The sequence below is a fragment of the Bombina bombina genome, chromosome 4 (assembly GCF_027579735.1).
Source record: "Bombina bombina isolate aBomBom1 chromosome 4, aBomBom1.pri, whole genome shotgun sequence".
NCBI lineage: Eukaryota > Metazoa > Chordata > Amphibia > Anura > Bombinatoridae > Bombina > Bombina bombina.
The window spans coordinates 526,612,466-526,628,189 of NC_069502.1; the positions used below are offsets into that span (position 1 = coordinate 526,612,466).

At 34.9% G+C, this 15,724-nt stretch overlaps 1 protein-coding gene across 4 annotated transcripts in view; it reads right to left on the reverse strand.

The window, feature by feature from the left end:
- The window catches only part of COL12A1 (collagen type XII alpha 1 chain), a 252,433-nt gene that overhangs the window by 186,897 nt on the left and 49,812 nt on the right, over positions 1–15,724 (reverse strand). The gene's annotated exons all lie outside the window — the stretch shown is intronic.

Below are 15,724 nucleotides of genomic sequence, written 5' to 3' on the forward strand. Positions count from 1 at the left end.
TTAAATAACTACTTGGAACCAAGTTGTAACCAAGTTCTTACCACTAGTAGCTGTTTGCAAAACAAAGTCTATTCCAAAACACTACATCATAATCAGAATGCTTGTCATGAAAAATGCAACCTAGATATGCTTAAGATTTCAGGGGCAAGAACAAAGGAAGAACATTGTATGCTAAATAATGTTGCACACATGTAGTACCCTATTTTACAACTTCCTATCAAACCCCTATCACAAGCTTAAAAAAAATGAGACTGAGTTGTTCAGATACTGCACAAGATATAGTTTCATGACTTTGAAGGGCTTTTCCTCTTTTCTTATTTTCTACTGCAGGTAGTTTAAGATTATGGTCCCAATTTATCAAGGTCTGTCGGACCTGATCCGACAGTGCGGATCAGGTCCGACAGACCTCGCTGAATACGGCGAGCAATACGCTCACCGTATTCAGCATTGCACCAGCAGCTCATAAGAGCTGCTGGTGCAATGCCTCCCCCTGCAGACTCGCGGCCAATAGGCCGCCAGCAGGAGGTGTCAATCAACCGGATTGTACTCGATCGGGTTGATTTCCGGCGATGTCTGTCCGCTTGCTCAGAGCAGGCGGACAGCTTATGGAGCAGCGGTCTTTGTGACCGCTGCTTCATAACTGCTGTTTCTGGCGAGCCTGCAGGCTCGCCAGAAACACGGGGCATCAAGCTCCATTCGGAGCTTGATAAATATGCCCCAATGTGTCTATATCACATAGTTTAGTTTGGCATGATTTGTTTCACAGGAGATGTCACTTCCTTTGTATATATGCTCTCTGTGTCTTTAATTTGCTAAATATTTAGCTTTTTGGTAGGGTTTGTATCTAGACATGTCATGGCCGAGAAATCACTGACCACAATCTTATGTATGGGATATAAAAAGCATCAATCTCATGCATGTAAACTTTTTTTCCAACCATGACATCAAAATCTTAAGTAAGATTAGGGTTTTGGACTCTGGCTAAGGTTAGAGTTGGGGTTTGAATAAGGGAATGAGTTTAGGCTTAAGGAGGCATACATTTCTGTGCCATTGTTATGGCCACTGTCACATTCTTGTCATGGAAACCCATGGCTTCAATATTTTTGCATAGCAACAGGCCTGACAAGATCCAGTGACATTTAAAATGATAACTCTGCCAAATGTGTTCATCTAATAGTGTGTTCTTTGCACACATGTATGTGCATTTGCTTCTATAGAGTGGAATGTTATTGAGAGCAGAAAAGCCCTTTCTCAATATATAGAGGCACGACCTGTAACCATTCATTTAATTTTCTTTTAAAGTAAAATAATTTAAGCTTTGTAATCTTTACTGAATCTAAAGTACTTAACTTAAAAATTATAAGAGATTTAACATAAATCTATCAGACCACCTCCAACAGGGATGGCTAAATACTGAATTGAGATTATGTAAAATAGGAACGTTAAGTGCTTTGCTTACTCTTTTTAAACTATTCATCATATATTCCACTGCTTTACAGTTCCCTGCACATGGAGTGGATTTGGTATATTTGCTCTGTAGAGACCTTTTGAAAGCACCTGGGTTAATTTGACTTATATTTCAAGACGGGGTCGAATACCATGCCAAAATAAAAAAATTACTACTTTAATGGCTTACATATGGCAGTGAGACCACTTGCATTAGATTTTATTCTGTTGTAATATGCATTACTCATTCTGATATTATGTCTAGCCAAAAGAAAGATTATTGTAGATGGTTATATGTATTAATTGAAAAACAAGGCAACCAATTCGTAAGATAGAAAATCTTAAAGGGGCATTTTGGTGTAGAAATGTGATCAGAGCATTTTTTTTTAACAAAGCCCCTTTTTAACATGTGTTTAACAGCTTCAGAAAAAGATAACCCACATTCAAAGTTTTCCACATATAACACTGTGTGTCTGCTCCAGATAAGAATACGGCCAGTTATTAGGGAATACACATGTATGCCTGCTTTATTTTTGCTAACCAATTATATCCTCATTTGGATTTAATATAAATCTATCAGACCACCTCTAACATGGAGAGAAAAATAATCAACCCAGATGATGTAATATAGGAACATTGCTTTGCTTACTCTGCTTAGGCTTTACATAATATATTCCACTACATTCCCTGCACATGAAGAAGATTTGGTATTTTTGCTCTGTAAATAGCTTTTGAACGCACCTGGGTTAACCTGACAGTCAACGTTTTACTCCTGGAACACCGCTTCTGCTCGGGATAAGCATACGGCCAGTGACAAGAGCATACACATGTATGCCAGCTTTTAATTTGCTTACCAGTTGTATCCTCATTTGGAGTGGCACAAGAGCTCAACTTTGATTTTGAATTTAACCCTTTTGTAGGTTAATGCTCTATAAAGTTTGGATTTAGAACAATCTAGCTTTAACTACTTGTAAAATCCTAAAAGTTTGCAACAACATCCAAACTGGCATGGAACAAGGAGACCTAACTGGAGCTATTTTCCTTGATTTTGCAAAGGCCTTTGACACAGTAGACCCCAACATACTACTGCTCAAATTAAAAAATGCAGGTATTGGTGATCGTCCGCTAACCTGGTTTCGATCATATGTATCGGATCGATCACAGTATGCCTCCATTTCTGACAGCTACTCCCTCCCTCTCCCAGTCACATGTGGTGTTCCCCAAGGTTCCATTCTTGGCCCCCTACTATTCACATTATTTATAAATGATCTGCCAAATGTCTTAAAATCCTCAACTGTACACATGTACGCAGACAACACGGTAATCTATGCAAACAAATCCGATCTGCCGCAGCTTGAGGCAGTGCTCCAAGACCAGTTCTCAGATGTAGAAAAGTGGATCTCAAAAAAACAAACTCTTCCTAAACACTGACAAAACTGTCACAATGATCTTTGGAATGGTACCTAAATTACACAAACTACAAAATTCCCATCTACGCATCGAAACAAAATCAAATGGCACACTGACCGCAGTCAACTCTTTCAAATAATTGGGTATGTTGTTAGACCCCAATCTATCTTTTGGCCTCCACATAGAAAAACTTGCATCTAAGCTCTATCAAAAACTAGTTGCCCTGTACAGAATCAAATCCTGCCTCAGTCCTACAGTAAAGGAAAAGATTGTACAGCAAATGCTGATGCCAATCATGGATTATGGGGATGTAGTATATGCACCTGCACCGCAAACTTACCTTAATAAACTTAATACACTGTATAACTCATTCTGCCGCTTTGTGCTACAATGAAACTACAGGACCCACCATTGTGACATGCTAAAAGAACTAAACTGGCTGTCACTGGAATCCAGACGCACCCTCCATCTTTCCAGCCTTTTGTTTAAGAGCTTTTCTGGGAAGCTCCCACCCTACCTGAGCAGTATGCTCTACCCGGCTGCTCCCACCTCCTATAACCTCCGATCCAGTACCAGCACATTATTTAGCTTGCCTCCATACAAAAAGAAAGCAGCTCAATCCTCCTTTTCCTACAGAGCACCACAATTATGGAACGACCTCCCGCACACTTTAAAACCTTCCCCAAGGCTAATATCCTTTAAGAGATCCCTCTCTGCATATCTCAAAACAGAATGCACCTGTCATGGTTGATTATATATTTCCTACCTGTTCTATGTTAAATTTTGCATATATTATGTATTAATATTGTTTTTGTATTTTATTGTGCCCTATTGTATCAATACAATGTTTTGTGGACCCAGGACATACTTGAAAACGAAAGAAATCTCAATGTATCCTTCCTGGTAAAATATGTTATAAATAAAAATTTGATTTTACTGCCCAATCAGACTGGTAACCCTTTATAAGTTTTTTCATCCCCGTGACACTTTTCTGGTCTTCCCTTTCCTGTTTCCTCATTTTACTTTTGCTCCCTCTATATTGATACCTTTCCTGGCTTCCCTTTTTCATTTCACTTCCTTCCACTTATTTTTCATACTAGTATTCACACCTTGAAAAAGCTTGTAAATGTTTGGACTTAGGTCTAAAGAAAATTGTCAAGCCACAAGTTAACATGGTGTTGTATGACACTGCAAATACCACAACAAAATCTAATCTTCCTATATGCCACCTCCCCGCCTCAAATGTTTGCTCTCCTCTTCTACACTATCGTCTTTCTCATTACAAATAATAACCCAAGTCCCTAACCATTCCTAAAGCTTAACCTTACATTTAAAAAAAAATATGGACAAAGTACAAGAGTGATTAAAACTTAAGTGACTATTATTAGTTTCTTACCTAAAGTATAGCTGAGTCACTTTAACCATTTAACCATTAAGCTCAGTTTTGAAAATGATGCTACTAATTTCTTTTACATTTTTGTATTTTATTTTATTAATATTACTTATATATATATATATATATATATATATATATATATATATATATATATATATATATATATATATATATATATATATATATTAATACAACAGTGTAGCTTTTTAGGACAAAGTTAGATGTTGAGGCTATGTTTGTTTGGGATTAGGATAGCATATTGGGACAATTGGCGGAATGTGTAGGTGGGCTTAAATTCACTTAGGGTATAAGCAATGGGTAAAAGAGCATATAAAGGGGTGGTTTATGAGTTAGGGAGATTATGTTGGGGGGTGATCATGTGGGCATCGATTACAATAGGGAGGATCCATAAATGAGAATATTTGTGTGTTAGGGACTATTGTACTAGGACAGGGTCAAACATTGGGTTAAATACAATAGGGATGCAGTTACAGTTTAATTTTGGTGAATAAATTAAATGAGCAGCACATATGGTTTAAATTCTATGGCAAGCATAAGGCCCAGAATTGGTTAAATTTCTGGTTGAGGAGTCGGATCAGTAGTGGTTACAGTGTAATAGTACATGGGAGATGATGTCATCTTAGGTTGGGTTATATTGGGTTTAGGAGTGACAGTGAGGATAATGGGCTATACTGCTGGTGCCCATGTAATAAAGGTATCAGTGTTATAGCAGCTGTGATCATTATCTCCCTGGCAACTGAAGGATATGAGTTACTATTATTAAGACACATATAGCACTGCCACAAAGTGACAGTGTTAAACGTTTCATCAAGTTGTTCAAATGAGGCCACTATGAGAAACCTGCTGTCGCTGATCCTACAGAGTTTAAAGCCTCATTGTATAAATTACTTTATTTTAATTGTTTTTCTTTATTGTAATTGGAAACTAATGACTATGGAAAATATAAACCTTTTGGACCAGCACTAAGCATTTAAACTGTCTGCATTTACTTGGCCAGCTATGTACCAGGACTTTCAGTATGGAAATTAATTTGTCGACATCTGCAGTTTGCTGTTTACTTAAACTACACTTTCACTTAAATGTAATAAATTACTACATTTGTGTTGTGGGTCTAGCAGAACAAAATGAAAAAAAAAAACACAAGCTACACATGTATAGGGTTTAAATAGTTAAATATAACAAAATAATAAATCATTTAATTAGTGAAAATGGTATGCATTGTCCATGTGTATGACTCTTTATCCCAAAATTGTTATTAAATAAAACATTATATTTAACAATTCATACAACACCAGCAAGGGAAGTCATGTTATACTGCAAAATTCACTCCAAGATCACATCAACTTTTAATTTTTTACAAGTGGAGTGATATTTAGCGCTCTTGCTCAAGCGTCAATTTTGCTAGTAAGCTTTTTGCACTTGTTGGTAGCACGAGTATTACAAGTTGAAAGTAAAAAGTGCGGACCTAAGCAAAACACAACACAAGCTGTGTTAACTTATATCGCAGCCGTGTTAACTTTTTCTCCCCATAGACTTCAATGGAGAGAGCAGAAAAAGAATAATATTTATCGTTTGCACACTAACCTGAGTTATTGATACTACACATTCCAATGTTCTTCATATACAGAAAAAACTATTTCAATTGTATATATATATATATATATATATATATATATATATATATATATATATATATATATATATATATATATATTCCTATAGATATATAGGTGATATTTATTTTACATTAAAATTATCAGACATATATAAAAATATAATATAATTCAAAAATAAAAATATAATTTAATAATAAAGATTAAAAAGAATTCTATGTGAAGAACATAGGTATATAAAATATGCATAACATGCTTTGGGTTTCAGGCTTTAGCTCTAACATGGTGTTGGGTTAGCGTACATGAAGAATGAGTAATCTTAAAGCATGTTCTTAAAATATTAAATATAAAAAAAAATATTAAAACTGATTATTGATACAGAAATAAATATTTTTTCTTTTTTTTAAAGTATCTATAATAATTTTTAATAAGTATTATTAATAGTTTATAATGTTTTATATTTATTATTTCAAGAATGTGCTTTAAGTTAGCTAATTCTTCATGTGCCCTAAACCGACACCGCATTAGACCCGAAGCGTGTTACTCATATTTTACATTCCTGTTTTTCACATAGAATTTTTTTATTATTATTATTATTATTATTATTAAATATATATTTATATATATATATATATATATAATATTAATTTAAACTAGATATATATACTTATATATCTAAAGGAATAAATATATATGTATAGGAATATATAGCAATATATATGAATATATATTTACAATAAAAAATAACATTCTCCTGTATATGAAGAACATTGGAATGTTAAATATATAGAGTAAACATACAGTAAAACATAGAAATACAGAAATACATATGTACACACACACACACACACACATATATATATATATATACATACATACACATATTTAGACATGTAAATGTTTTTATATATATATATATATATATATATATATATATATATATATATATCGTCCCAGCAAAAAAGGCACTCACTGTTTCCATAAAAAATAACTTTTATTATGTATCCAAAAGTAAAAACGACATAACGTTTCGGTGTTTAACAAACACCTTTGTCAAATGTCATACAGTCATCAATAACCCAGTTCCCAAAAACTCACCTGAGTTATGTCGTTTTTACTTTTGGATACATATTAAAAGTTATTTTTTATGGAAACAGTGAGTGCCTTTTTTGCTGGGACGGTAAATGTTTTGTTAAAGTGCACCCTGGCTGCTGAACAAATTTGTATGATGTGCTTATCCTTTCTGGGAGAATTTTATATATATATATATATATATATATATATATATATATATATATATATATATATATATATAAATATATATATATATATATATATATATACACAATACAGCCATTTGATTTGAAGCCAGACACCTTGTCATATACCTATACCATTTAACCCTTGTAACTTTTTTAATATTTATATGACCAATTTTTATCAGATAGTGTTTACATGAGTGTAACTGTAATTTTCAATGTATTTATGTTGTGTTTAGTGCAACTTCTTTTTAACGCACTACCCTTTATGCAAGATTTTCAATCGCACTAACTGGACGAGGGCAAAATGTGATTGCACTCTCTCGATTGCGTTTACTTTCAACTTGTAATAGGAGCACTCTTTCAGTTGCTCACAAGAACCCATTATCGATCATGCACAAACATTTGCGCGCAACTTGTAGTCTAGTCCTAAGTTGGAGCAAATCATTACGAATATTGAGTCTGAGGTCTTTCATAATTGTGAAATTTCTCTGTTATTTTTTTATTATGCTTACTAACTGTGTACTTTTTTCCTTCTTTTTTTTTCTAGTAATCAACATAATTGAAAATGTATGCTGTACTTGTCTGAACAGTGAACTTAATAGACTCATTGTCTTTTTTCAGCCAGACGTAATATGCCTTTTTCTCTTGCACCGTATCATTTTTCTAGAAATATTCCAGATGCTGAGGTACTATAGCAACGTTGCAACAGATCATAAAAATGACAAAATATTTTCAATCATCTCTTGTCATGTGAAATGTGCACGAAGCTTTTACGTATTATGTGATTAACCCACTGATGGCTAGAGAGATTTTTTTTTCTTATATCAAATCTAAAAAGCCAACTCGTCCTGGAACAACCCCAATAAAATGCCATGCAACTGTAAACTAAAATCTTATTTTTATGTTTAAGGATTGGTGCTACTACATAGAAAAATAATAAAGCTAAATTAAACATCTATTTTCTAATTGATATAAATATAATTTCCCACATGTCCTTTCATGGAGCTTTAAAAATTTTGATCTATTAAAGGGCAAGCAAAGATACCAAATAATGTTATATAATTCTGCACATAGTGCACAATTATATAGCATTAGCTTAGTGCTAGATTTATAAACAAAGGTCTGCATAGATATTTACCTAAGAAAATGACTTTTACAGAACGCCACTCCTTGCTCTACTGAGCGGGTCTGTTTTTTTCAGAAGCGCATCGTAGCACGCTGTCTATTCACAGCCAGCCCGACCATGCTGTTAAACACAATCTAGCACACTCCCGCTACCAGACCAGAGCAGGAACGAGCTAGATTGAGTTTAATGGCGTGGTTGGGCCGGCTGTGAATAGACAGCTTGCTACGATGCGCTTCTGAAAAAAAACAGACCCGCTCAGTAGAGCAAGGAGTGGCGTTCTGTAAAAGCATTTTTCTTAGGTAAATATCTATGCAGCCCTTTGTTTTACAAAGCTAGCGCTAAGCTAATGTTATTTAATTCTGCACTATGTGCAGAATTATATAACATTATTTGGTACGTTTACTGACCCTTTAAAAATCGTGTTAAGTGGTTTTCCAGTTATTTCACATTTAAAGGGATATTGTGATGTCTCCAATTTGATAAAGCATGTAATTTTTCTAGTACTCCAAGGAGTTAAACACATGGATAAAATCATGATTTTAAATGCTGATCCTGAGCAGGAAACAGCCAATGAGCCAATTGGCAGTAGCAGTTGCACAACCCTGCCAATCACAGGGGGTCAAACACATAGGGATCCACAGTGAGTAGTACAAAAATGACATGCTCTAATGAATTAGGCTACGTAATTTTATCACTACAATATCCGTTTAACTTACTTGTGCTTTGCATTAACAGAACTTGAGACCAGCATTTCAGACCGTCAGAAGGTACTTTCCAGTAGCTTTTCACACCATCATTGGACTTTTCTATTTCAACAGGCTTGACCTTTTGAAAACTCCTTTGCATCTATATATTTCCTAGTTTACACTTTTTTTTAATATTATGCTCAGTTCGCATGTTAAGAAACAGAGTTGTTTCCATGTTTAAAATAAAGTTACTAATATTGCTCAAAGCATTCATTTAAATAGCAAAATGTGCACATAACTCAAATACAACCATCAAAATGTTAATTTATGATTATAAGAAGTGTCATATTTCATTCATATTATTAGTTACGTTGAAAAACTGCATTAACACAGTAGGCAGTCATCATCATTGCTATTAACCATGTTTTACGTCTACTTTGACTATATATGTTTTGCATTTTGTAAGGTCTGTAAAAACCTTTTTTTTTTCTTTTTTTTTTCTTTTTTTTTTAAATAATCTTTTATTGAGGTTTTGAGTTTGTTGCATAAAGGCAAAACTTACAGAGCAATTATCAAACCATCATACAAGTATGAATACAACAATCAATGTAGATAATATGTATAATAAACAAGATATTATATAATTTGTTTCTGCCATTATTAACATCAAGAAAACTTATTTACAATGGAGTAATAGCATTTGGCTGCAGCTATTGTACTGACCCATAAGATCATCTGATATAAGAGATATAAATGCTTATGATAGCTACATAAGTGACCACACCTGGGTCACAGTTCAGTTTAAAGGGTTAAGGGGGGTGAGGGTGGAGTTGCAACCATATATTTTACATTGTTTAAATGGTTACCAGTCTTATCTAGCACTTGGTAACCCCTCGTATCCCACCAAAACCTGGCTTTATATGCTAAAAGATACCTAAAGGGCCAAGCACTATGATATCTAGTTTATGAAATTTTTAAATTAGTTACTGGTAATATGTTGCAAACAGCGGGTGAGCAACACTTGAATAATTAAAATAAAGGGAAGTAAGGAGGGTATGTGAACTGCAATATAACAAAAACAAGCTTTAAGTGAGGTGACTAGCATTACCGTGTTGTTAACAGTAGTACTAAATGGAGGAGGGTAACTAAAGCCTAGGACCACTTTTGGGCTTTTTAGGAAGATGGTGCTTATGATCCCACATTAAATCATTGTGGAAATAATTTAGTTATGTGGATATGACGCGGGGTGAGGGTCTTTTGTATACTTTCACTCTATGAGGCATTTTCCTTAAGTGTGGTTAACCATCAAACAAATAGACTCTAGGTCTTGTTTTACCTATCAAGCTTGAAATATATCCCAATTTTATCAATACAAATGCCATGTAGCCCCGGCCGCACGGCAAGATATGGTATAAAAGGAAGTATCAATAAGGAAACAAGAAGGCTAGGACTTTCCACATTTACATGTCACAGGCTAAATATCGTTAACAAGGAGCCATAAATTTATAATGTTCTCTATCCCTACACCCCACCCATAAAATTAGGTATATTGCTTCTGATGAGTAGGACCTATATAACTAAACTTGAAACCAACTAGTGACTATCAGCTGCTATAACTTGTACTTCTTGAGGAGAGGAATAGGCCCATATAGAGAGAGGTCATATATATCCCATTTAAGTAAACTAAAAGACAAGTAGCTGCATAACCACAAATTATTTGTTGCATGTGTTAGCATAATGTGATCTGTTTTCTTCTTGTATCCTACTACCTTGGTGTAAAAGAGGTAATAGATTTGATAATGGGAGTGTGTAGTAATTTAGTTATCCTCATGGCTGACGTTAGAGTTTGTTGTTATACAAGGGTGTCGAGAAGAGTCACATATAGGGGCAAGAGTTTGTGATACAGTTGGATCAATTACCCCAATATAAAGAAGGTTGGTTCCTGTAGTCTGCAAAATTTGAGTGTTTAAGTCCCCTTCAGAGCCATAAAGCATTGGCCACATGTGCTGAAAAATCCACCTTGGTCCCATATCCAAGACCATAGCCGCATATGTGTTTGAGCCCATCGTTTCCCTTTAGGCTCATCATCTGTTGTTATTGAGCAATAACCAGTGCGCTGCCCTGAATCCCACATGCACTGCTGAGTAACACTTGAATAGTGATTATGGCCCGACTTATTTATGGAGTGTCTCTTGAGCTTATCCCCTAATTTGAAGGGAAAAGGGTTCTCCCGGAGTGCAAGGTGCTTCTGGTGACTTGCGGCAGTGGTGATGTCTATCTTCTCATGAAAGGCCTGAAGTCCTTTTTCTGTTGGAGAGAAGGGCTCTATAGCAGGCCTGCTCACCAGATACCAGGTCACATTTCCACAAGGAGAGTGTCTCCGCGAATCGTCCAAAACCGGATCTTCTAGGTAGTAACTAGAAATAATCTCAGCTTTAGTGGGACTAGTGCAGCAGAATGCCAGCCTAATCTCCTTAGTGAGCGCCTCTGTTTGGCGGTCCAGTCATTTTGTCAGCACGACAAGTAAGTCTCTGAGGCTAAGCTAAGGTGGCGCTTATGTACTAGTATACCCTGAGAAATGGCACAGTAATACTAATGAAATATTGCAGTATGATGTTGATTGCTTTTACCCGGGGGGGGGGGGGGGCTATAGCAAAATACGATGTAGGCCACCTGTGCTTCTTAGAGGTCCATATTAGGGCTCCGAGCAAGTTAGTTCATACAATAATTATAGAAATTCATGCAGCGTCAGCTGGTGAAACTTGTGCTTGATATGTATAAAGATGATGTTTCTTAAATCCGTAGATAATCAGCAGATTATTTAGGTATCTCTAGTAGCTCCTAATTTTTCATGTTATCATGGCCGCTGCTTGGACACATCCCATAAAAACCTACTTTAATCATCTCTGTTTAGTATAGTTTTTCATATGTTTAACCTGCTTATCCCCATAACAACTGATATGTACTTTGGAGAGTTTAAATAATCAAAACATTGAGACTTTTTGTGGATTGCAATGACTTGAAAATCAAAGCCGAAAGTCAACCAAATGGAATACAACGGCTCTTCTAATTGATTGGAATGGGGACCAAAATATATGACAGTGTTTCTGCAATATCGTTGAACAGAAATGAAACATAGAACCTAGAGACAATGGGCTCCATTTATCAAGCTGTGAAAGCAGTTTTGAGGCCCCGGTATTTCAGGCTCACCTGAAATGATAGTTAAGTATCACCGGTCTTAAGACAGCTGTTGCGTAACCTGTCCGCCACCTAAAATGTGGCAGATTTAAATCATCCTGATCCAATTGGGATGATTGACAGCCCCTGATAGTGGCCGATAGGCTGGCAGCAAGCAGGGGGTGGCATTGCACAATGTTTGTGCAATGTATAATATGAACAGCATATGCTGTCCACTCGCAGCATAGTACAGCGGACATGATTCACGGTAGTTCAATGGCTTATATTTAATAATACTCACTTGTAAAATCAGTAGCTGAGAAAACTCAAAAATTGCATAATTCATAAAGATATGCAACCACCCCTTATTGCAGCAAATTCCACTCCATTTTAATCAATGACAGTGGCATTTTTCTCACAACCATTCACTTCTTCATGCATAAAATGAATTTTGCTGTGAAGGTTAGCAGTATCACAAAAATGCTCTCAAAACACCCACATTTGAACAAAAAAACACCCTTTATAAAACAGTCCACTCTAATATGTGTAAAAAAAAAAAAGAGAAAACTTGAAATTAGTCCAAGATAGAATAAAACAAAACCAAGTCAACATTGTCAGCTTTATAATAGTGAGTCATGACTGAAAGAAGAGATACTTTATTCTATCCAGTGAAACTATTTTACCACAACAACACAATTACAGCACACGTTACCGGAGAGTTGCAGGTATAATTACTGTTTTTCCACGTTGTTAACAGTTCTGGTTTGATCTGCAAGATATCATCTATTGGGCATGTCATGCAATGTTACATGTTAAAGGGACACTATACTATAAAATTAGTTTTCTCTTTATGGCCTAGATTAGAAGCGGAACAATAATTTGTTATCACTCATGATCGCTAACTGTTCTCAAGGTAAAAATTAGCGCTGGTATTAAAAGTTGAAAGTAAAAAAAGTTCAACTTCAGGAATTTGGATATAACGAATTTGATTTACCATGAACTAATATCAAGTTTCAGTCTAATTTTAGTTCAGTCCAGCGATACTGCTTATTGCGTCCCGGGCTAGCATTAGTGCAACACTTGTAATCTGAGGCAATGTGTTTGAAATGTGTTATACCTATTGCAGAGTATTAAATGTATGGTAATTTTTTCTTTCATGTTTATCTTTGTATTTGAAATATCTGTTTTGGTTAAAGGGACAGTCAACACCAGAATTTTTGTTGTTTTAAAAGATAGATAATCCCTTTATTACCCATTCCCCAGTTTTGCAAAAGCAACACAGTTATAATAATACACTTTTTAGCTCTGTGATTAACTTGTATCTAAGCATCTTCTGACAAACCCCTAATCACATGACATTTTTTTATTATCTATTGACTTTCATTTTAGCCAATTAGTGCAGTGTCTGCCACAATCCACGGGCGTGCTCACAATGTTATCTATAGGGTTTACCTGAACTAGCTCTCCCCTGCTGTGAAAAGCAAATACAAAGCATGTGATTAGAGGCGGCCTTCAGGGGCTTAGAAATTATCATATGAGCCTTCCTAGGTCTAGCTTTCAACTAAGAATACCAAAAGAACAAAGCAAAATTGTTGATAAAAGTAAATTGGAAAGTTGTTTAAAATTACATGCCCTATTTGAAACATGAAAGTTTTTTTTGGACTTGACTGTCCCTTTAAAGCCATCACCTGTATTCACAAGTAAATACAGGTAAAGCAGAGCTGCTAATGTTACCTATGTCTAAACAAACAGCCTAATAGTTACGTAATGAAATGCTAATTATAGCTGGGGGATTCAATGACCACAGCCAGCTTTATTAGATACAAAAATCGGTCTCTTTTTCTTAACTGCCAATATGAGATTTATTTTACATAGTTTTTCTATAGCGAAAACATTTGTTATTTATATTTCCAGTATAGGTTGTAGTTTCTACAGGCAAACAACAAAATAAAGATAAATGAGCCATTTGCAAACAATTGAATACACTCACACAGCAGGTAAAATGGACCTTTGGAAGCAGATTAAAGGGGAGAAAAATTAAATGCCCCTTTAATTTCAGAAACACCCACTGGCGACATGCTAAAAAAAATCTAGGTGAAGTGAGGTTCAATGAATTTCAAACATGATCTCACTGGAACAACAAGACTCCTCAACAGCCTAATGAGCCATGAATGTAGACGATTATCTAGCTAATATACCATGGTATATCATTAAACATGTCAAATTAACTATCTCAAGGGAATTGAAGTGAATCTCTTTGTCTCTTACATTTTTTATTTTTCTCTCAAAGCAGTTATCTCCGATACAGTAAAAATTTGCATAAAAACTTGTGACAGTAGTCACTGCAAAATGTCAAGAAACCAGACTGTGAGTACAGTCTGCTAACGAAATGTATGAGACAGCATTAAATATCTAAGGCAAACAAAGACAGCCTTGTTGCATTGGGCTTACAGAAAATAAAATGTCTAATAAACATTACGTAGATTTCCTGTAAGATAGTAAGAACTTTATTGTAAGGAAATGTCAATTAATTTTCAATGTAATTCTGTCTGTAGGAGGAAATTGGTTTCTAAACTGCTTGAAGGTTGCCAAAGAAACAGCATAACAAATAAAAATCATTTTTTAAAGAATAAGCAACTTTCCTTTCATGAGTAAATTAAGCAAATTTGTTGAAATATGCAATTGCAATATAATGGTTTGAAAATACTGTTCTTCTGCACTTTTGGATCGAAAACAAGTTCATAATATTAAAGGGACATGAAACACAAAAATGTTCTTTCATGATTCAGAGAAAGAACAGAGAAAGAGAAAGAGAATATGATTTTAAACAACTTTAAAATTTACATTTATTATTTAATTTGCTTCCTTGTCTTGTTTTACTTTGCTGAAAGGCTTATCTAGGCAAGCTCGGAAACAGCAAAGAACCTAGGTTCTAGCTGCTGATTGGTGGCTGCGTCAGGCGTTCTTCACTGTGACTTTGTCTGTACATTACTTTCGGATTGTACAATAAACATTTTTTACTGCAGCAGATACTACGCCTCATTGGTGCATATTTTCTTCTGATTTTACATATATATATATATATACATACATATATATATATATATATATATATATATATTGTCATTGGCTAACCCATGTGTTCAGTTAGAAACCAGTAGTGCATTGCTGCTCCTTCAACAAATGATACCAAGAGAATGAAACAAATTAAATAATAGATGTAAATTAGAAAGTTGTTTAAAATATTATTCTCTATCTGAATCATGAAAGAAAAATGTTGGGTTTCATGTCCCTTTAAGCTATATATTTTTATGGATAGATTTCATAGTAACATAAATTATTTATATTTGCGTTTGAGCTATAAGTGGTTTCTAATTTACTCCTATTATCAAATTGTCTTTGTTCTCTTGGTATCTTTATTTTAATGTAAGCTTAGGAGCCAGTCCATTCTTGGTTCAGCACCTGGGTAGCGCTTGCTGATTGGTGGCTACATTTACACACCAATCAGAAAGCGCATTTACAGACTCCTACTGGCTCCTGTTTATGTTGTCTGTCTTTTTATATGCAAGGAGGGGGGAGGGGGGTGT